The 26,078-nt window shown below is 38.2% G+C and overlaps 1 pseudogene; it reads right to left on the reverse strand.

Annotated features, from left to right (window-relative positions):
* Positions 1-21,973: 21,973 nt before the first annotated feature.
* On the reverse strand, positions 21,974-22,281 carry LOC112299377 (U6 snRNA-associated Sm-like protein LSm3 pseudogene; annotated as a pseudogene).
* Between the last annotated feature and the right edge of the window lie 3,797 nt (positions 22,282-26,078).

Raw genomic sequence — 26,078 nt, forward strand, 5'->3', positions numbered from 1 at the left:
CCATGCTGAAAGGAATTAGCTGCCATACCTCCCTTACACCAACGAGGAGGTGAAATCTGTAAATGCCCCAGGTTAACCACCCAGTGTCACCAGTGAAGGTTTTTGGATGAAGGCAGGCAGTGTAGGCTTGTTGTTTAGCACTGGCCTTCGGAGATAAAGAAATCTTAATCCTTATCTCAGTCCTACTCTGTACGAGCTCTGAGCCGTGTCCACGTTACCTCACTTCTCTCAGCCTCAGGTTGCTCATCTCTAATCCAACATACTGATGGATGCAGACCTTATGGAGTCCTGGTGAGGATACAATGAGATAATGAATCTACAGCTGTTAGCTGTAAAGTGTTAGGACCTTGCTCCGCATGTTGTAAGAGCTTTCTAAACAGTATCAGTATAAAAAGCCCAGGTGAGTGGCACCTTCAGCTTCTTCAACTCTGTGCAAAAAACAAAAAACCCAAAACCTGTGTGATGTATTAACTTCTAAACTGACACATCCCTGTACATTGCCTTTTGTGCCACTAATGAAAGGATGTGCCTTATTTCAAATACCAAAGTCCCACAAAGGAAATAACTGAAAATTACGTATTCATACCATCTCAGCACCCCTTCCCCCCAAATGACAGAACAGCTTTTCATTTATAACTCCTGGAGACCTTAATCCAAGAATTCTCATTATATTATAGATTTATGTTGTCTGAACAAAGCCTATTACAAATGAATAACACAGGGCATCTTTCCTAGTTGTCCCAAATTCCAAAGTGCTAGATGACCCTGCTGTGTATTTTTTTTTTTCCAGTTCAAAGCTTACAAAAAAGCTGACAAGAGAAACTGGACCATACAGTTCAACTGACTTTAGTGAGACACAGCACGTTCATTTGATAAATATAAAAATGAGACTCAGACCTCCCAAGGCCCAGGATTTCCATGCTAGTTGACCTGTCAGAAAATATATTCTATTCTATGGCCATACCGCCCTGAATGCACCTGATCTCATCGGATCTCAGAAGCTAAGCATGTCGGGCCTGGTTAGTACTTGGATGGGAGAAAACATATTCTAAAATAAATAAAGATGTTTTAATGTACAATTCTTCACAAGACCAATAAGTATCCTAAATTAAGGTGATATAAAAAGCAAAAAAAATTAAAATAGATGTTAGGAAATATACATCAGTGTTTTATGTTATATGCATTTAAATGCAGAGTGCTGTCTCTCTTTTGTCTTCCATCTGCTTTGAGTCTTCAGTTTGGTTTCAAATATACAACAGTGTTCTGACTCCTACCAATTCATTTATTTTGACAGAAGGCTATCAAGAAGTCAAAACTCTGTATTAGGATAATTTGGTTTATATTATAATACAACACATTTTGTTTTTACCTGAGTGATGGCTTGGTTTATGGTCTTAGTATTAAAAATATGCTTTTGAAGTAGCATTGGATTGGCTGAATTATCGGAAGGGCTTGGTTTCCCAAAGAATAGAATAGAGGTCTCTTTGCCTGAGCAATCAATCAGTGTTAATATATTCTGGGCACTGAACATTCTGTGTTCACAGCAGAGAGGGGTACTCAGACAAGTGTGATAGACAAGCCTCAGAGTTGAAGGAGAAGTGAGGGGTGTTAAACAATTAGGGGCAAAGATACTCAGACAAGTGTGATAGACAAGCCTCAGAGTTGAAGGAGAAGTGAGGGGTGTTAAACAATTAGGGGCAAAGATCCAATGTTCTGAGCAAAGCTGTGGAGGTGAATATGAACTAGATATGGTTGGAATGGGACACAATTAGCCTGCTTTGGGTTGTTTAACAGACACCTGTATGCACTTGGACCTCTGAGTTCATGCACAACTGTGAGAGAGTTTCTTACACACAGCTTCCTACTTCATGTTCCTGTTCTCTACTTCTCTGCCTAGGAGGAGGAAGGGTATCATGTGGCAAACAGATAGCAAGTTCAATGTTAAAATGTAAAGGTGTGTGTATGAGTGTGTGTAGGCTTAACACCCCCAGAATAAACCTCAGCCCATGGGAGATGGGAGTGGGGGAATAGTACCCACTCCCCCCATTTCCACCCCGTACCCCATCCCATAGGTGTGGTGATTTTGAAATATCTTCCTCTTTGCTTCCCCAGGAGATTCCAGTGGGACTGAGCCCCAGGTGCCCACAGCCATAACCCAGCCATTAAATCAGCCTTTATTGACTTCTCTTCCTTCTCTTCTTTGTGCTTCTTAAATCACTTGCACCCAAGTCCTTGTCTCAGGGTCTGTTTCAGGAGTCACTGAAACAAAGTCAGATGGGATAAAGAATAACACTCCATGGTCTAGTCTCTGCAGACATTTCCAGGAAAAGCTTCTGCTGCTTCTCAGTATCATCAGTAGTTCAGCCATAACTGCCTACTTGTAGTTTCCCAAATGTTCACATTTGCTAATACCACAGACCACAGGTGGCAAACACAAGGCCCACGGGCTGAATCCAGCCTCCCACCTTGTTTTATCTGGCTGGGCACCTTGTTACCCAGCGGCAGTGCCAAGCTCCTTGCTCCTAGTTCAGGAGTAGTTACATTTATACAGTCCTAAAATTACATTCGGCCCTTGGAAGGCAACCATAAGGCTGATGTTGTCCCCGGTGAAAATGAGTTTGACACTCCTGCGACCCTTTGCTTGTACTCTGCCCATTGGGAGAAATAGGCCCCATACCCATCCCACCTCCATTCTGCCTCTAGAAGTACTATTTATACTTGAAAATTCAAATCCTCTGTGAAAACCCTCATCCACCCCACTTTGCCAGTCCCTTGCGGAGTTGAATGTGCCTTTGCCTTTCTCTTCATGGCTGTACCTCTGTGATAGCATTTATCATGGGATTTGGAAACAGCTGGTCATCCTATTTGTGACCTGTGAACTCCATAAGGGCAAGCTGGGTCTTCTTCCTTTTTTCTGAATTACCAGAACCTAAATAAAAGGGTCTGATAAGCAAATGCTCAACACATGCTTTTTGAGAATAACAGTATTCTAGAGGTGGTACTCCTGGGACTCCTGTTTTCCTAGTTCCTAAGTGAGAATTTGGACAGCTGGATTTTATTTTCAGAAGTTGGCCTTTACCCTTATTTTCATCCTAAACTTCTCAGGACTGGGAAGTACAGAATTTGGTTAACCTCCTAAGCATGGGAGAATTCTACTAATCTACTGAGATCCAGCTTAATACTTTCATCTCCCCTATTCAGCTATGACAGAAATGCAGAAAAAGTCTGTGTGGATATTTTCACCCTCATTGTGATAGTAGATCTTCCGGGAACTGCATTGTCTTTTTACAGCATGTTTTGTCATGATAGGCTTGTTGTTGGTATTTTAATGTTATTCCAGCAGCTTTTGTCTGTATTTTAATGTTATTCACTTCTTTTTCTCATCTCATCAGTGTAATCCTTGTAGATAGTTTTTTCTCATCTTGCCTATTTTGCTGTGTATTATGCACTCTGGTGTATAGTGCACATCCACATTTTTGGCCCAAACTTTCAGGAAAAAAATCTTCCATCTTAATTTTTAAATTCAATTACCTATTTACTTATATTTAGAAACAAAACTGATTATCGTATTCCAGGCTATTATTTTGCATACAGATATCATTATTGCTTTCTAGAGTTCTACTTCTAATGCATAAGCATAAATAAAAGAATTAAAAACATAGGTATGGAATTAGTACTACCCATGTATAATGCGGACTTTATTTTTCTCTCAAAATATTTGTGCAAAAAAGTGTGCATTATACATGGCAATATACAGTAAGTTCCTTGAATTTATTTCCTACTTGCTGCCTAAGTAAATTAAAAGTTCCACCAAAGGATAAGGCCTGAAATGATAAATTCTTAAACCCATTCTATAATATTTGGCTGGCTTAAATTAGAACTACTCCCTTGTTTTTGCTGACCTGTCCTAGTTTCCCACCTTTACTTTGGAGTCTTTCTTTTGCTTTCCCTTCCCCTTTCCTCTCTATTCCCAGTGTTGGGTCCTCAGTCTCTTCTCTCTACTGTCTTTGCAGCAACTGCACCCATCAGTGCTTCACTGCCCATGCTCACCTGATGACTCTTCTTCACGTTTAGTGTCTGCACTTTGTGTTATATGGATGACTCAAACTCATGTTAAAAATAAATCTTTTCTACTTTCTACTTTCTCTAGGATACTTGATCACAACCATCTTACTCATCTATGACTCTTTCCCCTCTGCTTCCCCTCTAATTAATTAGCCACAAAGTCAAAAACAATTTACCTCCAGAAGATCTATTGTCTATATCAACTGCTTTATTCTAACTACCACAGACATATTTAAAGTCCCGCCTCACCTTTATTTGGTACCAGTGCTGTAGCATTCTAGTAATTCTTTCCACTAAAAACTCTTCTTCAATCTACTCTTTCATGCCACTGGGTGAATATATTAGTCATAATTCAGTAGTATATACTAGGAAGAACTCTTGAATGGAAGTCTAGAAACCTTAACACTAACCAACTGGGTAATAATCATTTTTACCCTCAAGACTATCTTTAAAGTGTGAAAAATGGACTGTGTAATTTCTAGCTCTCTGCCCATATCTAGTTTTTTAAAATAGCTTTATTGAGATATAATTTGCATACTTCATAAAATTTTCCCGTTTAAGGTGTACAATATAATATTTTGGTATAGTTACTGAATTATGCAGTCATCATCATCAAATTTTAGAATATTTTTATCACCCCTAAAAGAGACCCTTAAGCAGTTATCTGTATTTCCTCCAACTCCACACTCTAGACTAAACACTATCCTACTTTCTGTCTCTATAGATTTGCCTGTTTGGGGCATTTCATATAAATGAGATCAAATAATATGTGACTCTTTCACTTGATATACTGTTTTCAAAGTTTAGCCATGCTGTAGCAATCAGTACTTCATTTTTATTGCTGAGTAATGTTCCGTTTGTGGATATACCACATTTTGTTTATCCATTCACCAGCTGATGGACATTTGTATTTCCACTTTTTGGCTACTATGAATAATGCTGCTATGATAGCACTAGAATTTTGGACATTATTCTCATCATCTCACCAAGAGAGAAGTAGAACAATATTCCATTTTTCATTATTTATAAGTAAGCTATAAAACCATTTTTATATGCAGATGGGGGAATTTCAAAGGGAAAGTCTACAGATAAAAGTCTAAGGAGGTATCTCACTACCTCCTCCAAAAAAACCACCAAAACTTGGAGAAGTTTCTGTTACTACTTTCAACCGTGTAGCCATGTCTATTAAAAGCCACTTGTAAATCACTAACTTCAGCTCTGGCATGCCACAGATTAGGCATATTTGTTTTCCAGGGAAGATTATAAATAGAGGGGGGAGGGGGGAGTGAAACAGAATGTATTTTGCAAATGAGCCCAGATGGAGAACTAACAGATGGCCATGCACTGTATTTTGTGTGTTCAGACCTACATTTAAATTAAAAATTTTCATAATTATGATTAACGTCTGTAGCAACACTAGTTTTCCTGTGGTGGCATCATGTATCACATATCAGAGGTATTGAATAGAATATTTTCATGAAAAGGTTTCAGACTTTATACAAATTTTTGGTACTTGCCTGCCCTACAGTTAAGAAGGAAATAAAACCAAACCTCACTCAGCAATGACGGAGAGTGCTGAGAAAACTTCAGTGCAAGTGGACTTTCTATAATAAGCCTGTCTGCTGCCATCTGGCTTCTCCTCCCATGTTCAAACTCAAAGCCAGTTATTCTGTGCAGAGGGGGGAAATAATGGGCTCTTATTTGCATGGCTATATTTTCCCCTTTTTTTAAGATGCTGAAGTGAAGAGTTTTCTCTTGGATCACACATGTTTTTGATTTCCATAAATACAAGCAACATATTTATTTTCTAATGGTAGATGTCTCATCTTGTATGTTATCTAGCCCCTTTGCTTTTTTTTTTTCTTTTCCCCTTTCCCTGGGTGATTCTGTCTCTTACTATTTTCCCAGTTTTCTTAGAGGTGGGCAGTGTCAAGGAAGATCCATAAAGTGTCTCCCATTCAGAATAATGACTTTGGAGTCTGTACAATGAGAGTGTAATGTCCAATTTGCTCTTTCTAGGACCTTCGGTAATGAGGTGGACTTTGTGCAGTGGAGTTGACCTCTGTGTGCCAATTCAAATGTGCAGAATGAGGATCTCACTACTCTTCAGGTGTCTAGTCTCTATCTCTACCTCTTCTTGCTCTGGAATGGTGCTCTGCTCTGGGATGTATCCAGGCTCTCTCTCATTTGGGTGGTTCCTTATTCTTGCCTCCTGCTCCTCTGACATACTCTCCCAATCCTTTTGAATGTTTACCTTCACCAAAACCTCACAACTATGCCCATTTTTGACTTACCACTCAGCCTCAATGTTGGCATTTTGCCTTGAGCGGGATTCTTCCCTGACATAATTTGTCTTCCTGGGTATAAGAGATATCAGAAACAATTCTATTTGGCTCCAACACAACACATTTATTGAGGTGCCTCCTCCTAGGCCCTCTTGTGGACACAGCCCCCTCTAGTGAAAAGATCTTGATGTGGAGCTCCAGCTGAACAGACCAACTAATGCACCATCTAGGGTACCACTGACCATGGTAGGTCAGTGGGGGCTTTACTTCACTGATATGGTCCAGCTGCTCCATTTTGATCAAGGCAGCAAATTATGTTGACAAATATTCTGAATTCACATGGTGGTAAAACTCAAGGTTTACTGTTGGGAGAACAGTATATGCATAGTGACAGCATCCACTGAGTCTCAAAAAACTTTAACTGAGTTGAAGAAACTTTATTTTAGATGATTTCAGCTTTTGAAGAACTTCTGTATGTGGGTGGGAGGTGGAGGATAAAACCAAGCTCTAGTGTTTCAGTCCTTTAATTCGTGCTTTCTGGTTTTGTATAAGAAATTTTAGACTCTAAATATACAAGAAAGAAGAAGATATAAAGTGCAAATGAGAGTGTGGACAAGATGAACAACTGCTTTAGGATATGTAATTTACAATTTGGAAAAGTTAAGTTAGAGTTTTGACAAAAAAACCATCTCTTTTTAGATTCTCCTATAAAGGATAAATGGAAAGGATAAAACAGCAGCAGCCCATTTTATAAGTCATGCCAGCAGCTATGTTCTGTGAATACTTTAAAATAACTTATGTGCCTATACATTGGAGAATGAACATAGTTGATGCTAAAAAAAGAAGTCTTGGAATAGCTGCTGAGCACTTAACAACATCACTAATTATTTGTGTAATGTTTGGCAAACAGTCAAAACCAGAACTTTTTTTCTGGTAAACATATTTTTACACATTTGTCCTCCCTACAAAAATAACCAGTTGAGATGCATATATTTTCACTTGCTCATGTTTGCCTTGCTGAGGCATAAACCAATCCTCCCTTAAAAGATTTGTTTCAAAGGTATTAGCTAATTCATAATCCCAGCAAACCTGGGGGCCTGCAAGCATATGCTTTGCATTGAAACACACCAGCTTGGTAATCAAATGAGGAGCAATCTAATATGAGCTTTCAAGGCAGGTGAAATTTGACTGTAAATCATTTTTCTGCACATAGGTTTGTATTTTCTATTCTTAATTACATCTGTGTAAGTCTCCATTTGTTTATGGTTGCCTAATACATTGAGTGGGCTATTTGCATTCTCAGAGACTCATTTCCATGGCATGCAGTTCTCTGAGGAAAAAAAAAAACTGGTTTGGCCACTAATTCGAATAGCAAGTGCAAGAAGAGATATAGAAGTGAATGCTCTCCACCTTAGCAAATACTTAAGAAGCACCTGTGCAGAGTGCTGATAGGAAATCCATTTCACCTAAACTCCATTGACGCTCTATTTCTTCATCTATAAAATGGGAGTAATAGGAAAAAAGTATTCATTTAAAGTACTATATAAATATGAGTAGGAAGGAGTAGTGGTAGGAAATTGCAATCCAATACTTTTTTCCAGCACCATTTAGCTACAGATATTTTTATGAAAGACTTGTGAGTGTGACAAGCACAAAAACAGAAGGCAAATTTGTTTTTACATTCAAGTTACCTATTTTTTTTGTCAATCTTACCTAAAAAGAGGATTTATGGTGACCAATGCCAGTCAAGTTGGGTGTGGTGTATAAGCAATATAAACTTAGGACATGCCTTTTATTTGGCAGATGCTAGTTCTGTGATTACAGAAAGGAAGCAGGGGGCTAGTTTAAGGGAAAAAAAGAAGACCTTCAGACCTTAGGAAGATCTTGCTTCTAGGTGAATTACTAGATTTCCTCAGATGGGTAAGAAAGCAAGGGATGCCAACAGATGATGGCTCATCTGTTGTTGAAACTATGTCACTGTAACCTCCCTGGAAGTGTATCTGTAAGATGGAAATCCACATGTCTGGCCTACCACTCTGTCCTTATTAAGATCCAAACCCATAATGTATGTGAAAACTCTTTATAAATATCAAACAATAAGGTCTTCATTATTTCCCCCTTAATCTGAGTGCAGGAGATTAGAAGTAAGGTGAAGAACCTCAATGGATATCCTTCCTCAAAGAAAGAAGAATAAGTAAGTAAGCCAGGAAACACATTGGGCTGCACCTAACTTTGTTTTTTACATCCTAATAGTCCACAATGTCACTTCTCCACGGCCATCTGAGTAGTGGGAGTTACGTATAGTGGCAAGACTGAAGCTGGATCCAGATTGTCAACGACAGAATGAGAAAGTAAAAGAAAGTCGTCTTATCACCTTAAGAAAAATCACCTTCTTGATTTAGACCTCTAGTTCCTCCTCTGTAACATGAAAAGGCCAGGTCAGATGCTCTCTGAAATTCCTTCTGAGTCTGATATTTTCTAAGTCAGAGAATAAATGAGTTCTCATATATATGGGTCTAGAGGTGAGTGATAACATTGGTGATATCTTGGGGACTCTTTCTTCATTATCATGAGGCATGTCAGAAGAATCTCCTAACGCAAGGTCGTCTGGAGCTGTGCTTTATGGCCTGCAGGTGGCCTTATCTAGTGGTCACTAAGGGCCAGAAAGGCTTGTTCTGAAAAGCCAGATCTTCTGCAGGCCCAGCAGATTGGCTAAGAACCTGCCATTCATTAGTCCTTTATCAGTTTCACTACTTTCTACTTTCCTTCACATGCACTGCAGAGGTGTGATTTCCCCAGGTAATCCCAGCCACTGCTATGGCCTTTCAAGAGAGTTTCACATTATTTTTTTCATTAACTTCCTCTTAAAAGTGACCACAATTTATGGCCTCAAGCCACAGGCAACATTCTGCACTTAAGAATCTCACTTGAGATGAGCCAGTAAATGCTTATTTTTGCTATTTCTCCTAGGCTTTCCTCATCCATCCATACCCTTCTCCCTTTTATTTATCCATTCACTAACGTATTAAGTAGTTGCTAAATTAACATCCTTTCTAAGAGGAAGTTGCTGTTTAAACAGCAGTAGTTTAGTAATTGCTAATTGGCTGGAGAGCTGTGTCACTTTTGGAAAATCCCCCCAAAGTGGCTTTCTCTTTCCAGGGCATAAGTCATAATTAGAAATGTGAATTCCGAATCAAGAAGAACATGTGGATCCAAAAACTATTATTTTTAAGAACAAAAAAGGTTAAATAATTTGCCCAGGGTCTCAGTAAGTGGAAGGGTTGGAATTCAAACCCTAGCTTTGCTGTGATACCAAAACCCATATTTTTCCATGGCCCCCACAACATTGCCAGGGACAAAAGTTATAGAGGAAAGCAGCTACTCATTTAAAGCTTCCTTCCTGCCTACAGGGTTTTCAAAAGTACTACATTCTCATGCTTTGTAGTCCTTTTGACATTCTTCATGACCAAATCAATGTAGCAGTAACTAAGTCTTAGTTCCTAACCCCTTGACCTCTTCATCTTTATGTGCCTGCATTTACAGTTAGCCCATTATATGGCCCTAATAGAACAGTTTTCTACTTTTTCCATTCTGGTTAAGCTGATTTCCTGGGAAATCATTATAAAGAAGCTTCATCACAAAATAGTGAGTTTGGTGCACTTAGTGCGTGGTGGGGGGTGGGGGGAGTGGTTAGTATTGGTTGTACAGATCCCAGGAGTTTTCCTCTCTTTTGTCTGTTGGACTAACTTCTTGGGTGGTTTTGGCAATGGCAGCAGTTTTCATAGAAGACAGAAAATCCTTCCATTAAAATAAAGTAGCAGAGCTAGAGATGCTTGCCAGTAGCTCTGTGTGTAATCAGAGTTGTGGTTTCTACAGAGAAACTTCTATTTCTTGAAAAATGGATGACCAGGTGTCCATTTGTGGCCTAACATTCACTAAAACAGGTTCTATTTGGCTGGCTTTTAATTGAGCCCAGGCATGTTTTGGATTGCCCTGGTCCCTTTCATTTTCCCAGAGGTTGCTCTACATAGACAGTATAAATCCCAGGTAACTAACACAAGAATGTGAGAACTATGTCATCTCTATGTTCCAGGAACTAACTGATATATTTCAGCTCTCATGTGCTGGGCTTGTGAACTTCATGTCAAGATTTTGGAGGTGCATGTACTGCCAAAGCTTTGCAGAAGGGAAGTGAGATATCCTTGTCTACCTGCCCTTGGTTTGCCCCTTTGAACCATACCAACCATATCCACATGGCCCCTTCAGGATGGCAGCTCTCTGTAGCCTCCTGGTCATGCTTGCACATAGGTCTCTTTGGTAAGCATCCCATCTGCTTCATTCACTGCTGGGCTTTGCTCCCCAGGGACTTGCTGTCTCCATGTTAGTCTGGCCAGGAGCAGGGTTGTGATGCATATTCTTAAGTGTCAATTTGACTGGGCCACAGGGTGCTCAGACATTTGTTCAGACATTATTCCAGGTGTGTTGTGGATGAGATGAATATTTGAATTGGCGGACTGAGTAAAGCAGTTGCCCTCCCCAGTGTGGGTGACCCTATCCAATCAGTTGAAGGCCTAATAAAACAAAGTTGACCTTCCCTGTAGCAAGGGGAACTCCTCTTGCCCGACTGCCTTGAAGCTGAACAATGGGTTTTCCCCTGCTTTTGGCCTTGAACTGAAACATCAGCTTTCCCTGGGTCTCAAGTCTGCCATTTGGACTGGAACTGCACCATTAGCTAGCGCTCCTGGGTCTCTACCTTTTGACTGGAGATCTTGAGACTCGTCAGCCTCCATAATTGTATGAGCCAATTCCTTATAATAAATCTATCCTATCTATCTATCCTATTGATTCTGTTTTTCTGGAAAACCCTAACTAATACAAGATTATAGTTCTTCACTGTTGAAGTCACAGATTTGTCTCTCTCCTCATTTTTGCCTCTTTTCTTGATGTTTCCTTGCCTTTTCCAGCTTCTGAAAGATGCTGGCAACCTTTGGTGTTCCTTGGCTTGCAGCTGCATTACTCCCTTTCTACCTTTGTCTTCACCTAGCTGTCTTTCTTTTCTATGTGTGTCTGACTTTAGGTTCTCATTTTAAAAGGACACCAGTCTTTGGATTACAGACCACTTAAATCCAGTATGATCTCATACGAACTAATTACATCTGCAAAGACTCTTATAGACTATTTCTGTTTTCTGTTAGAATTATCCCTTATACATGAGCATGCACACACATGCATACACAGACACACATGCACAGTCTTCCCTTGAAGTAATGTTCACAGAGCCAGCTGTGATACTTGTCTGAACACAGAGTAGGAAGAGTACAAAATAAAAAGAAATGATAGATGGTAATGTCTCAAAACATTTTTCTGACTCATCTATAAGAAGTACCTACTAGTAGAAAGCATTGCACACTCTTAACATTTATTTCCATGAGCTCAGAAATGACTCCTGTCGCAACCAGCTCCCTGAGAGTGGAAAGGATTTATACAAGGCTCCCTGTGATCCTGGAGACATATGTCAAGGTTTTAGAGTAATGTGAGGATAGTGTGAAAAGTTATCTCATCAGCTGTATGATCAACCTCACCCAGGCCATAATTGGCTGCTTCTTGCCCCTCCTGCAGTCTTCCACTCAACCAATATTGTAACAGGGTTACTTTTACTAACCAGCAATGTTAGGTGAGGTAAATCAACATTCTACAATAAGTGCCAAATACTTTGCCACTAGCTAAAGCTTTTTGGAGGCTCTGCTCAGCCTGTCCAATTCACTTCCATTTTCTATTCAAACTCATGGTTTATGTTCACAAGTCTAGAACTGAAGTGGAATTTTTTGTTATCTGGTTGAGTTTTATAGGGGTTACAGGTGACATTTTCAAGCTGAGTTCACTTCTGTTATAGGTCTATAAGTGAGATAACTACTCATCTCTAAACTCTGCTTCTCCCAGCATCCTTTTGGGATTGAGCTCTCATAAAAAGACAAATATAAACCTAAGAGTGACCAGATATGCAAACATGTCTTATGCCCCACCTCATATTCTCTGGACATTTTACTCCAGTGTTTACTGTAACAACCACCTTCAGAGGTGAAACTGAGAGCATGTAGCCTCAGCTGCATCAGGAATGCCTTTTTTCTGTTGTGTACTTCTCTGATTCTCAGTAGGATATCCAAAGGAAGACACCCTCATATGTGTAAAACCTGGGACAATGGGGGATGAGAGTCATGCAGAATTATTTCCACCTTCCATGGTCCTTCAATGCATTATTCTGAAGAGAATTTTACATGGCTTTTCAGAAAGTCCCAGTAGGATGAAGACTCGATGCCCAATTGGTGATTAGCTCAATAATACATTTTTTGCATGTGTTTTTCCTCCCTCCTACTCGGTCTTTCCAGTCCCTATCTCCTGTCCCTTGAAATTACTTTCCAGAATAAACTAATTACAGATGAACCCTTGATTTTAGCTCTAATTTCTGGGGGGAATGCAGGCAATGACACAGATGTTAAAGACATTGCCTCTTTGCTGCAAATATAGAGTAACATCTGCCATACTCTTTCCTTTTGCTCTGCTCCACCTAGTCAAGCTATGCTACTTATGAACCTATTTGAAGTAATCTCATCATTGCCCCTGATGGTAGTATTCTACATAAGGTTGATGATGTATTAAGGTTACTTCCTTGAAATGCTCCAAACTAGCAGAACTTAGTTCTGTGGAGCACTAAGGAGAATGGCCCACTTCCTAATTCAGAGCTGCACTTTGGCACCTGGGTTCTAAAGCAGGACAACTTGGACAAGAATGTTAAAAAGTCTTCAATGAAAGAAGGTTCTTCATCATTTGATCTACTCTCTCTAAATACGGAAAGCAGCCCAGATGAAGAGGACAGGCAGAGAAGGACTACATAATGCTTGCTACGTGTATATTTACTTTATTAAAAAGCATTTTTTCTTTCATCTCCTCTTACAAAAGCAAATAAAGCACTTTCTTTACTTCTCCTTTAATCAAAGCAAAATTTTGCATGCTATCAATCCATACGAAGAACTGCATGTTGGATTAGGAGGGTGGTGGGGAGGAGGAACATTTGTGACTCCATCCTGAATCAGCCAAATTCCGAATCCCAGTGGTGTAGTATTTGAATAAATTTTTACTTTCTGTGTTTATCAAAATTTTATTTGTGTACATTATAAAATTCCATTCTTCTTCAAATTTGTTACCAAAAATAGCAGTTTCAATCCCTCAAATGGGCCTTCCCTAAAGGCAAACTTCAAATTTTAATTAGTTTTGCTGATATTTTGTAGGTTACCTCTATATGTCTAAAAAATGTTTGTTTCAATAATTACTGGTTTTTAAAAGATAGGTTTCTTTCTTTTTCTGACTTAGGAATATGAAGACATAGTTTTCATTTTAACCTTAGCTCTATCACACTTATACTCTTCCTCTTCCACTATCCCCCAAATAGAGAAAGTTATATCACAGTTTTTGAGTCAATATTGTGTTTACTGTGACTGTACAAATGCTGTTCACAGCTAAGAAACTATAATAGGTTCTTTTCCCTGTGCCTGGAGTCAGTACATTTTTGGTTTTCCATTTGTCTAGTTTTGAGTATATTTATCACCATTTCAACTCCAAACTTCCTGTCAACTCTGTAAATACACTCTCAACCCATTTGCACATGAGTCATTCCAGGAGTTTCATCTTCTTGTAGAATTCTCTCCTGGAGCCTTCTGACATGCTCCAGCTGGAGTAGCTGCCTAGTAACTACTTAACAGGTCTTTAACTGAGATCTGCTTTCACCATCTTCAGAGTACTCTCTCCACCTTTTTCCTTTGTGAACTCTTCTGCTTCCTGCACGCCATGCTTCTTACTATTTGATTTATTCTGTTATTCTGGTAAAGGCCATCTTCCAGGAAATTCTTGAGAAATCATGCGTGAGACATAAGTTAAAACTGTGTATATCTGAAAATATTTTTGTCCTAATATTTGATTAGTGTTCAGCTGGGTATAGAATTCTTGGTTGGAAATAATTTTTCTTTAGAATTTTGAAAGCGTTTTTCTACTTTCTCCTATATTCCTTTACTATTCTTAAGAAATTAAAAGCCATATTGATTACTAAGTATTTATGTGAGACCTACTTTGTTTTCTTTCCTGGAAGGTTTTCAGACCTATTCTTTGTCTCCAGTATTTTTAAATTTCATCATTACTTTGGTATGAGTCTATTTTTATTCATTATGCTAATTTGTCAGCGCCTTTAATCTGGAAATTGATGCTCTAATTCTGGAAATTTTGCTTAAATAGAATCTTTGGTGATATTCTTTCCTCTGAGTTTTCTGTCCTCTCTTCTGGAGCTGGAACTTACTAAACCTCCTATTCTGATCTTCTAATGTTTTTATACTTTCTCTACTGTGTTTTTTTAATCTTACATTTTCAGGCTTTCAATTCAGTTTTTTATTTTCACTATAATTTTTTATTGCTTGCTAAAAACTAGTTTTGTTCTCTGAATATTTTTTTTTCTACACCATGCTGGTCTCTTTTTGTGGTTACAGTATTTTCTGTCCCCGAGGTTATTAAGGAAAAGGATATTTAAGTTTTCATTTTAGAGTGTGTTTATTTCAAGCTGCCTTTTGTATTTCATTGGTTGGTGTCTACATTTCATGCTAGAGGCTTTCCTCAGAATTTTTGTGATCTTTTTCTCCTTACATGAGAATGAGAGACTAAAAACTCACTGAGATTGCAGAAGCTTAGGTGGAGTTGGTGGACTGTGAGTTTTGCCAAAAGTCACTTGATTGGGCCACTGTATTGGGGAATCATTAATGTTTACATTATTCTTCTTGGATCCTTTATAGATTCTCCAAAGAAAGCACTTTAAGTATCCTGCCTGGAGGATGAAAGCTTGATGCAAGAATTCTGGAATCCAGGTAGGGAAGATGATCTCAGCTTCTGTTATGTATGTGTTTGGTTAATTTACAATTTTCAGCATGAAACTAGTAATGTTGAGGATGTGGAAAATCAAACCTGCACAGATTACTTATGGGGGTGTAATTCCCAAATTATGGAAGCAACCAAGATGTCCTCTAATTTTGGTACAAGCATTCAATGAAATAATGTTCAATAAAAACAAATAAGCTATCAAGCCATAAAAAAAACAATAGAATAAACCTAAAATGTGTAGTGCTAATTGAAAGAAGCCAGTCTTAAAAGGCTATGTATTCTATGATTGCAATTATATGGCATTGTGGAAATGATGAAACTATAAAGACAGCAAAAACATTAGTGATTGCAGAGGGTGTTTGGAGAAAGAGGGGAGGATTGATAAGTTGAAGAACAGGAGAATTTCAGGGTGGTACACCTATTCTCTGTGCTACTATAATGTCAGGTATCTGACATTATGCATTTGTCAAAACTTACAGAACTTTACAGCACAAAATAAACTTTAATCTGTGAAACCTTTGAAGAATCATTTAGGAGGTCAGGGACCTTAGGGAGGGATGCAGACTGTGACAAGATAATCTAACAAATTTACGAAACAACCTCACTGAATGAAGTGGAAGGAAGTTACTGACCTAAGTAACTTTGGAAATGAGTAGAGTCTCTAAGACTAAAGGCAAATGGAACTGTATTTAAACACTGCTCTCTAGTTGATAAAGTTGTTTCCCATGGAGAAATAGCTTTAACAATTGTGATACTTCTACACAAATACAGTGGAATTTAAAAACTAAGTAAAAGTATGGCAGTTGGTGGGAGCCATTTGTCACTGTTAGAGTGGGAATCTACAGTTAAGCAAGGGAGAAGCCCAGTATGTTCCACGTGGTAATGGGTTAGAATTGGAGAAATTAGTATGCATTCATATTTAACTTAATGTAGATACAAGTGATTACATGTGAAAATGCTTATGGATATGTATTTATACATGGCTTAGTATGCTCACATATAGTCCTTGCTCTGTCAGTTCAGAGACCTTAGAGGCAACTATACTCTAGTAGCAACAGGTACACCTAGAGCCCACACCTTATTTTTAATACCATTCTCCAATAATAGGAATCAGGACTCCTTAGAGAAACGGCTGGTTCTGGGACTAGAGTGGGAAATACATAAGGTGAGCCTGGAACATCTTATAGTGATCAAAAGTAAGGAACTACAAAAAAAAAAAAGCCCTGCAAATCCCTGCATTGATAAAGCTTTGTCAAAGGGACACAGGACAACTCAGTCCAACTAAAAGAGCTCCTAATGGCCAAAGCTGGAACATTTGAGCAACAAAAAAATAAATAAATATTCCTGTAGTCCATACTAACATAAATAATTTAATAAACAAGAAAGAAGAGACAAATATCCCATGTAGCAGAATTTCAAAATAATTTATATAGGTATTCCATCCTCAAAAAAAGGGAGCATAACTCCACACCCCTTAAGTGTGGGCAGCACATACTCTTCCAAAGAGTACAGGTGAAAAAAAGAAAGAGAGAAACTTTATAGAAGAGAAACCTGTTATACGATTCATTACCTCAACCACGTAGTTAAGGTCAATGTCAACAGTGAATAATACATACCCTTGTTAATGATGTTGTGAAAATGTCACTTTACCTCTGTTATCTCCTTCCCCAAAACCTTTGACTCTAGCCTAGTAATGAGACAAATGTCCGACAAACTCCAGTAGAAGGACAACCTACAAAATGTTTGGCTAGTTCTCCTCAAAACTGTCAAGTTAACAAAAAATAAGGAAAGTCTGACAAACTGTTATAGCCAAAAGGAGCCTAAAGACACATGACCAGTAAATGTGATGTGGTAATCTGGATGGGATCCTGCACTAGAAAAACACATTAGGTTAAAAGCAAGGAAATCTGGATAAACGAGTGATTTTTCAACCAGTGTACCACAACAGTTTTTAAAATTTATTTATTGTTGCTCAGTTACAGTTGTCCCACCGTTTTCCCCATCTCCCCCCAACCCCCACCACAACAATTTTTAAAACATGCAAAACGTTTAGTCAGGGGCACTGACCTCTTTTCCCTTAGGTTGTCAAATGAAAACATGACAATAGCCAACACAACAATAGCTGTCTGGTGTGAATACCCTGTCTTGAACCATATAGGTCATGTAATAGAGTTGCATCTTATTGGTTACATTGTATAATAATGCTGCATCTGATTAGCTAATTGTTGGTACCAGAAATCCTTGTATACAAGTATAGGCACCCAATTTTTTAAAAAGTTGCTTTGCAGCAAAAAGGGTAGGTAATTACTATTATGATTTCTGTGTGTGTAAATCAAAATTATACCTTTTTGTCAGATTGGCAAAAGATATATATTTTTGGTGTGCTGCAGAATTTTAGTAATTAGTTTATGTGTGCCATGAGATGGAAAAGATTGAAAATCACTTGTGTCACAAAGTTTGGGCAACTATCAAGTGGTCTACAAGTGGTTTGTTAGTCTCAGAAAGAAAAAATAAATTTTACCCACATATTTTTCTTCCAAATTATAGTTCACAAATTTGAACTATAAGGTTAATCATAATTTTCTTCATAGATTCCTATCGTCCTTATAAATTTCATTACTTTCTCACCAGGTGGAATTCATCTTGGCCAGAGTAATTTATTTCTGTCCAATTTTTTAATAAGCTTTATTAAATATGATTTACATAAAATAAAATTTACTAATTTTAAATGTCAAGTTCAATTACTTCTGACAAATGTGTATAGTTATGTAACCACCAGCACTATTAAGATGTAGAACATTTGCATGGCCCTAAATAGTTCCTTTAGACTCCTTTGCAGTCAATTCTCTCCTCACTCTCCCAGGCTCCAAGAACTAGGAGCTCTCTGTCACTATGACTTTGCTTTCTCTAGAATTTCATGTAAATTGAGTCATATCATCTTTTAGTCCTGGCTTCTTTCCCTTACCTATTTTTGTGATTCATCACAAAAATAATTATTTTGTGATTCATCAGTAGTTATATACATCAATAATGTATTCCTTTTCATTACTGACTAGCATTCTATTGTATGGATACACCATAATATGTTTATTTATTTGTTAGTCTATGGACATTAAGATTGTTTTAAGTTTGAGGCTATTAATAAAGTTGTCATGAACATTCATGTATAGATATTTATGTGGACATATACTTTTATTTCTCTTTGATAAATATCTGGGAATGTTATTTCTGGGCTATATGGGTATATGTTTACTTTATGAGAAAGTGCCCACCTGTTTGCCAAAATGGCTGTATTATTTTGCATTCCCACCAGAACCTGAGTTCCAGTTGTCCATAATACTTGTCAACAGATGGTAATGTCTGTCATTTTTAAATTTAGCCATAAAAGCAGATGTGTAGAGCTAGCTCATTGTGGGTCTTGTTTGCATTTCCTAATGACTAAAGAAGTTCAACATCATTTCATGTGTTTGTCATTTGAAAGTCTTCTTTTGGTGTGTTAAAATACTTGGCCGGTATTTTTCATTGGTTGCTTCTCTTCTTTTTTTAAGTGTTTTTTATATGGTTTAGATACAATTTCATTTTCATATATATGTGTTGCATATATTTTCTCCTGATCTGTGACTTGCTTTTTAATTTCCCTAACAGTATCTCTCAAGTAATAAAAGTTTTTAATTTTTGATGAATTCTAATTTATCATTTTTTATGAGTTTTATGCCCTGCTTAAGACTTCTCTGTTCAACCCATGGTCTCAACAATTTTCATGTTTTTGTATAGAAGATTTACAGTTTTTTAAATTACTTTATTGTTCTTCAATTACAGTTGTCTGCATTTAAGATTTACAATTTTATCTCTTACATTTAAGTGTATTATCTATTTCAAGTAAATGTTTGTTTATGTTGTAATTTAAGGTTTGAGATTTGTTTTTAAATACAGGCATTCAATTCCAGGGCTATTTGTTGAAAAGACTATTCTTTTCTCTAGGTATCTTTGTTAAAAAGAAAAAAAAGGAAAGAAGAAAGACAGACCTTATATGGGTGAGTCCATTTCTAGGCTTTGAAGTCTGTTGCATTGTTTTATATATCAATCCTGATGCCTCTACCACCCTGCCTTGATTACTGGAGCTTTATAATAAGTCTTAGAATCAAGTACTTTCAGTTCTCCAACTTGGTTCTTTTTCTAATTTATTTTGTCTATTTCAGGTCCTTTGCATTTGTATAAACTTTCAAATCAGCTTGTCACTTACTACAAAAATAAATCTACTGAGATTTTGACTGGACTTTTATTAAGTATAAAGATCATTTTAGGGAGAATTAAAATATTAACAATCTTAGTCTCCTAAGTGATAAACATAGCATATCTCTCTATTTATTTAGGTCTCCTTTAAATTCTTTAAGCAATGCTTTACAGTTTTCAATGTACAAGTCTTGTGTATATTTTGTTACATTGATTACTATTTAATTTCTAAAACATTATAAATGTATTTCATCAACTTCCATTTCCAATGTTCATTTTAATATATAGAAATGTAATTGAAATTTCTATATTGACCTTATATTATGTATAAAATATATGTTACAAAATTTACTTGTTAGTTCTAGTATCTTCATTATAAAATCATTAAAGTTTTCCACATAGACATTAATGTTGTCTTTGAGTTAACAGTTTTACTTCTTTTCTAAATTGTATGTCTTTTGTTATTTCTTCTTGCCTTATTGAATTAGCTGGAATCTTTAATGCAATGCTGAACAGAAAGTGGTGAAAGCAACTATTCTTGCCTTCTTCCAATTTTAAGGGAATGGCATTTTATTATTTCACCATTCAGTATAATGTTAGCTAATGTGTAGTTTTTGTAGATTCTTAAATCAGTCAATAAAATGACCTTGTATTTCTAGTTTTTATCATGCTAGGTTTTGAATCTTGGTAAATGCATTTGGGGGATCTATTAAGATGTTCATACGGTTATTTCTTAGTTTATTTACATGATGAATTACATTGTTTTTTAATTGTTAAATTCAAAATTGCATTTTGGGGATAAAGCCCACTTGCTCATGATAATATTATTCTCTTTATATGTTGCTCAATTTGATTTGCTAAAGTTTTACTTAGGATTTGTTAAAACTTTGTTAAGGATTTTGTATCTAAGTTGTGCAGGAATATTAGTCTTTAGTTTTACTCTCTCTAATGTCTTTGATGTTGGTATCAGAGTAATTATGGCATCAAAGTTTGGAAGTTATTGCTCCTTTTCTATGTTCTGGAAAAAAATTTGTAAAATTGGTATTATTTCCTTATCAAACATTTGGTATAATTTATTATTGAAATCATCTTCACCTGGAATTTTTATGAGATAGTTTTTATCTACAAATTTAATTTCATTGCTAGACACAGGGCTACTACTAATGAGGCTATTATCACTTCTTAAGTGTACTTTGCTAATTCTAGCCTTTCAAAGAACTTTTTCATATTATCACGTTATTGAATTTATTGCCTAAAGTTGTCCGCAATTTTCCCTTTTCACCCTTTTAATAACAGTAGGTTTTGTAGTGATAGTTCTGCTATCTTTTATGATATGGATAATCTGTGTTTCTTTTTATTTTTTGATGTCTGACTGCAGATTTTTAATCTTTTTGATATTTTCAACAATCTTTGGCAAACAGATTTTTTTTTGTCTTTCACTTATGTCAAATAGTACATTTGTGTCATTGCTATGCTGTATTGCATCTTATGTTACACAATGACCTAGTAGTCTGAAACTAGTTCAGATAGTCTTAAAAGTATTGCTGGAAATTTTAATGGAAATTCAGGGCAAAAATTATAAAGTTAAGTAGTTAACAGAGTGTGTGTATAGGATGAATTTAAATATGGTACAATAATTGAATCTATAACTACCATGGTTTTGTAAAATAGCTAAAAACAAAGTGCAAATAGTAAATATAATGATTTATATTCAAAAATTGGTTTTCAGTGGCCTAGAGATCCATTTTCTCATGGTCTTTAATTCATTGTTATAATTTTTCCAATAGTATCATGAAACCATCAGAATTTAAGCAGAGCACAGTGATTATGCTAATAAACTAATTGAGCTTTTCTAATACAAATGCAAATTTATACCTTTCCAGCTAGAAATGATGAATTTTGCCACTAAAGGAAGACATGAAATAAAACATAGTCAAAGTTGCAATAAGTAAAAACAGGTATAATTCAAATTATTCACAGAAAATATAAGGCCAGTCCTAAAGTTAATGATGAATAGTGTGCATACAGGGGAAACAAAGTGTATTAGGTATTTATTGCAGTATAATAAATTAACACAAAATGGGAACTTAAGACAATTTTTATTTATTATATTATAATTTATTTTTGCTGAAATTTCTCACTACTTTAGACATACTAAAAAAAGAAAGCTTCAAATTTAATTTCAATTAAAAAACTCAGACATTATCTGAAAAAGTCAATGGAGCAAATCAACTCCAAAAAGAAGGGCTGCATATTGGTGATCACATTTATTGGAAGGGTGGAGGAAAATAAAAATGCCATTTAGCTCAAGAATTTATGAGTTAAGTACAAATTAATTCATATAAGAAGTGGAAGAATCCTCGGTCATTTCTCAACATCAAAATTTATGCAGGTTTCTCTTTTAGGTATCTTCTACATTTAAAGATACAATTGTACAAAGTCTCCTAATTTCCATACAGGATACATTCTATGTTTCAGCCAACTTTCAATGGAGGGACAACCAGCACAACACAATCTCCTGGACAGAGAGCATCAGAATATCCTGTTCTGTTGATTTTTATATCTCTTTATATGTTTCTTCATCATTTTCTATAGTAGTCACAGTTTCTTCCACATCTCCCAATATCATATTTAAATGTTGATCATAAGCACATAATCTACCTAGAAATTCTCTGTCATTTCTCATTTTCACATAAACCTGCTCATCCAGGCTGAGGCTGATAAGAACCAGGGACTCTTCTATGGTGTTGGTAGTTTGTTGCTGGTCCATGTTGTCTGCCATGTTTCAAACCCTGAACCCCTAAAAATTTCACTCTTTTAAAAAATGTTTTTTTGAAGTCATTGGGGGTGGCATTCATTAGTAAAATTATATAGGTTTCAAATGTACAATTCTATAATACTGACACATCACCTATATATTGTATTGTGGTTTTAACTCTCAAGTCAAGTCTTCTCCCTTCACCATTTATCCCCCCTTTACTCTCTTCTACTTGCTACCACCCCTCTTTCCCTCTGCTAAGCACCACACTGTTGTCTATGAGTTTGTTTTGTTTTCTTTTGTTCTATTTTTTGCTCAATCCCTTCAGCTTTTTTGACCTAGCCCTCGAACACCCTCCATTCCCTCTGACAGCTGTCAGTCTGTTGTATGTATCTATGAGTCTGTTTCTATTTTAATTGTTAGCTTATTTTGTTCATTAGATTGCACATGTAAGTGAAATCATATGGTATTTGTCTTTCTCTGAGGGCTGAATAGTATTCTATTGTATAAATGTACCATAGCTTTTTTATTCACCCATCTACTGTTGGGCACTTGGGCTGCTTCAAAATCTTGGCTATTGTAAATAATGCTGCTATGAATGTAGAGTTGCATATTCTTTCAAATCAGTGAACCACAACTCGAAGACCTATGTGTGTTCTCTGCTCAGTGTGGGCGGTCTCATCTCTGAGCAGACAAGAAATATGCCACTGACTGTGGTCTCACATGGCTGCCTCTGACCAGTGGCCTCCTCCTGACCTGGCTTTGAAGGAGATGAGGGCTCTCTCCCTCATCCTCACTGAGCAGAGCCCCTCTCACAGGAGCTGGATGTGCTGGGTATGAGGGCCAGGGGCTGGCACAGGGCCAAGGCAGAGGTCACGGCTAGAGGACCTCTGTGGATTGGGTGCTGTGGCCTGCCCCAAACCCTTACCCTGATGTTTTAACCTTCTGGCACCTTCCATGAGGCCTCTTGTAAGGTTCCTTCCATTCACACAAGCTCAGGAGGGTCCTGCTGTTATAACTGAGCCCTTCACCTGGATAGAGCATATCCATGGTGGTCCCTGTGACTGACTGAGCCTCCTGAGAACAGCTTTGCTTACAGAGAAGAAGGGGCTCTGTGCTTGGAGGGAAAGGAGCAGGCCCAAATGTGCAGGATGGCACATTCTATCCTGGATGGCAGGGCCAGGCTGCCCAGCTGAGTTGAGTTATGGAGCAGGGTGGGCCTGGTCATATATGACCAGGGGCCCTGGTTCCCTAGACCTACAGGTGGCCACAATCACTCTGTTCTTCTCCGGCCCTCATAGCGCTCCTGCCCCTCACTGGTGGAGATGGGGCAGGTTGTCTTTGTCAACCAGCTGCTGTGCCTCAATGTCCGCAGTTGAGTTCTGCAATGACAGTGACCAGGCACCAATCAGGAAGCCTCAGTCCCTGCCCGGCCCTAGTTGCTGCTGCTTCTGCCTACTGGGCCTTCTGCTCTGTGATCAGGCCCACCCCTGTGTGTAGGCTAGGGGCAGAGGGGTGGGGTGGGGTAGGACAGGAGGCAGGATGGATGGGACTTTACAGCTGGATGTGTCACTCCCAGGTACCTTCATCTTCTCCACTCACAGCCCCTCCTTCTCATCCCTCCCTCCCCCAGGTCTCAGCACCCCACACCCACAAGCTCTCATACACATGTGCATACGTGAACACACAGGCACCCATATGTGCACCCATGAGTGTGGGAACATATGTGCACATGCTGACAGAATGTGCACACACAGGGAAGGACTGGAAAGGCGAGGACCCCATGGCAGGGCTCTCCTCCTGGGAAGGACTTAGTTCTTGACTTGATTGTGAATAGTTTTAACATTCATTACTGTACTATAACAAACCTTTATTTTTCTTGTCCTAAATTCTTTAAAAATAAAAACTAAATAATGTACTTACTCCATATATGACCAATCAGTGGATGACATTGAATATATGACTTTAATGTCTTAGAACTATCAAAGTCATACATGCTTATAAAAAATTTACACATCACCTCAAGGATAAAATAAGGGATCTGCAAGTGCCACCATAGAGGAGACTATCATGAGTGGCTTAGTGGGCTATGTCAGGCTCTGCCTCTCTCATTCTGTTTGTCCCTCTCTGTGACATGCAGACTCATTTTCACAGGTGCATGTCTGCCTGTTGAAATCATATATATGAGGTATAACAAGCGGGCTCCTTACATGAGACACATGCACAAGGTTGGTCCATGTGTCTCATGTAAGAGGACACCTGAGGCCTTTATCTGTCGGCAAGTAGAGAACCGTGCACCCATTTTGGCATCTGCTCAGCTTCCCTCATCCATGTGGACCAGGATTGGTGGATCACATCCCCTCTCCATGGACATTAGAGTTTTTTCCATTTCCTGGTTATTTCATCAGTGCCTTGATGGGTAGTCTTGAAAATACATCTTTGAACAATTGTGGGAGAATTTTGTAATCTGCTAGGACGAGCATTGCCCAGTGCAGGCGTGCACCTGTGGGACTCTGGTAGGTTCTGCGCACTGTTCTTCCACTAGGGGGGCCTTTCCCCTTCTCTCTAGAGGACCTGCTGGGGCCTCTGCTTCCTCACTTTGTCCCCAGGGCTAGTCGCCACCAGACTAGAAGCGTGCCAGCCTGATAGTGACAGTGCTCTCTCCGTAGTGTTGACAGTGCATGTATCCCCATGGGGGAGGTCAAGCATATCTGACATGTACTGGTGTGTGCTTTGCCTCTCATTGCAAGTGTGTCCCTTTGTCCCTTTAGAATTTCAAGAATTTTCTGTGCCACAGGGATGTTAAACCTTTCTCTGGCCTTGTGTTTCTGTGAGGAATGCATTCCACCTTGTGGTTTGTTTTTCCAGATTTCTGCATTTTTCTCATTTTTGTTTTGGGCACAGGAGGAGTCAGCCATTGTCTGACCAGCTTCAGGCAGTGGGGTCACATTTAGCACAGTGCTCTCTACCCAGAGATGATGCACACACACTTACTAAAAGAGCCTTTAAAAAATAAATCTGATCTCTAATCCATCTAGGATTTCCCTTTCAAATAACAAAAATGCTATTTCAGATAAATAAACAAAAATATGTGAGAAGACACAAAAAGGTACCTACTTTAAGGTTCCAGTTACAGGAAATGTCCAGAGTAGGCGACGGAGCAGAGACAGAAATCAGACGAGGGTTTGCCAGGAGCAGGAGTGGGGAGTGAATGCTTCTGGTACAGGGTTTCCTCTTGGGGCAATGGAGCATCCTGCTACTAGACAGTAGAGATACACAGCATTGCGAATGTACGTCATATTCAGGAATGACACAACTCACAATATAAACAGTAACTTTTATTACTTAAAATGAATCACACCATCGGAAAATGAAGGATAAAAAGAGAAAAAAGAAAAGATACCCCCTTAATTCCCAAATAATAAAAATTAAAAGATGAGATACTGAATCATGCCATGGAGAAAAGCATAACAATAAAAGAAAATAAAAGAAAAAGGTTAAGGAGTGAGGGTAAAAACAAATTCTTCTGATGGAAGAGGTAGAGCAGGTTCAATAGGCAGCTCAAGAGCTGGCCCTGATGCATCTTCCTGAGACAGCTCCTCCTCTGTGGCAGGAGCCAGGGCAGGTTCAGGGAAGGCTCCTCGGGCAGGGTGGAGGGGCATCAGTCAGGTCAGGAGATGCTGCACAGTTGGGCCCTGACTCTCTAGCTGCAGCTGGAGTGGCTGCTAGAGGTGGCATGACCCCTGAAGGTGGTCACCCCTCCAAGTCTGGAACGACCTTATGGTTGTCCCTGCATCAGCCTCCTTGGGATGTAAGACAGA

Source organism: Desmodus rotundus, chromosome 1 (assembly GCF_022682495.2).
Source record: "Desmodus rotundus isolate HL8 chromosome 1, HLdesRot8A.1, whole genome shotgun sequence".
Taxonomy (NCBI): domain Eukaryota; kingdom Metazoa; phylum Chordata; class Mammalia; order Chiroptera; family Phyllostomidae; genus Desmodus; species Desmodus rotundus.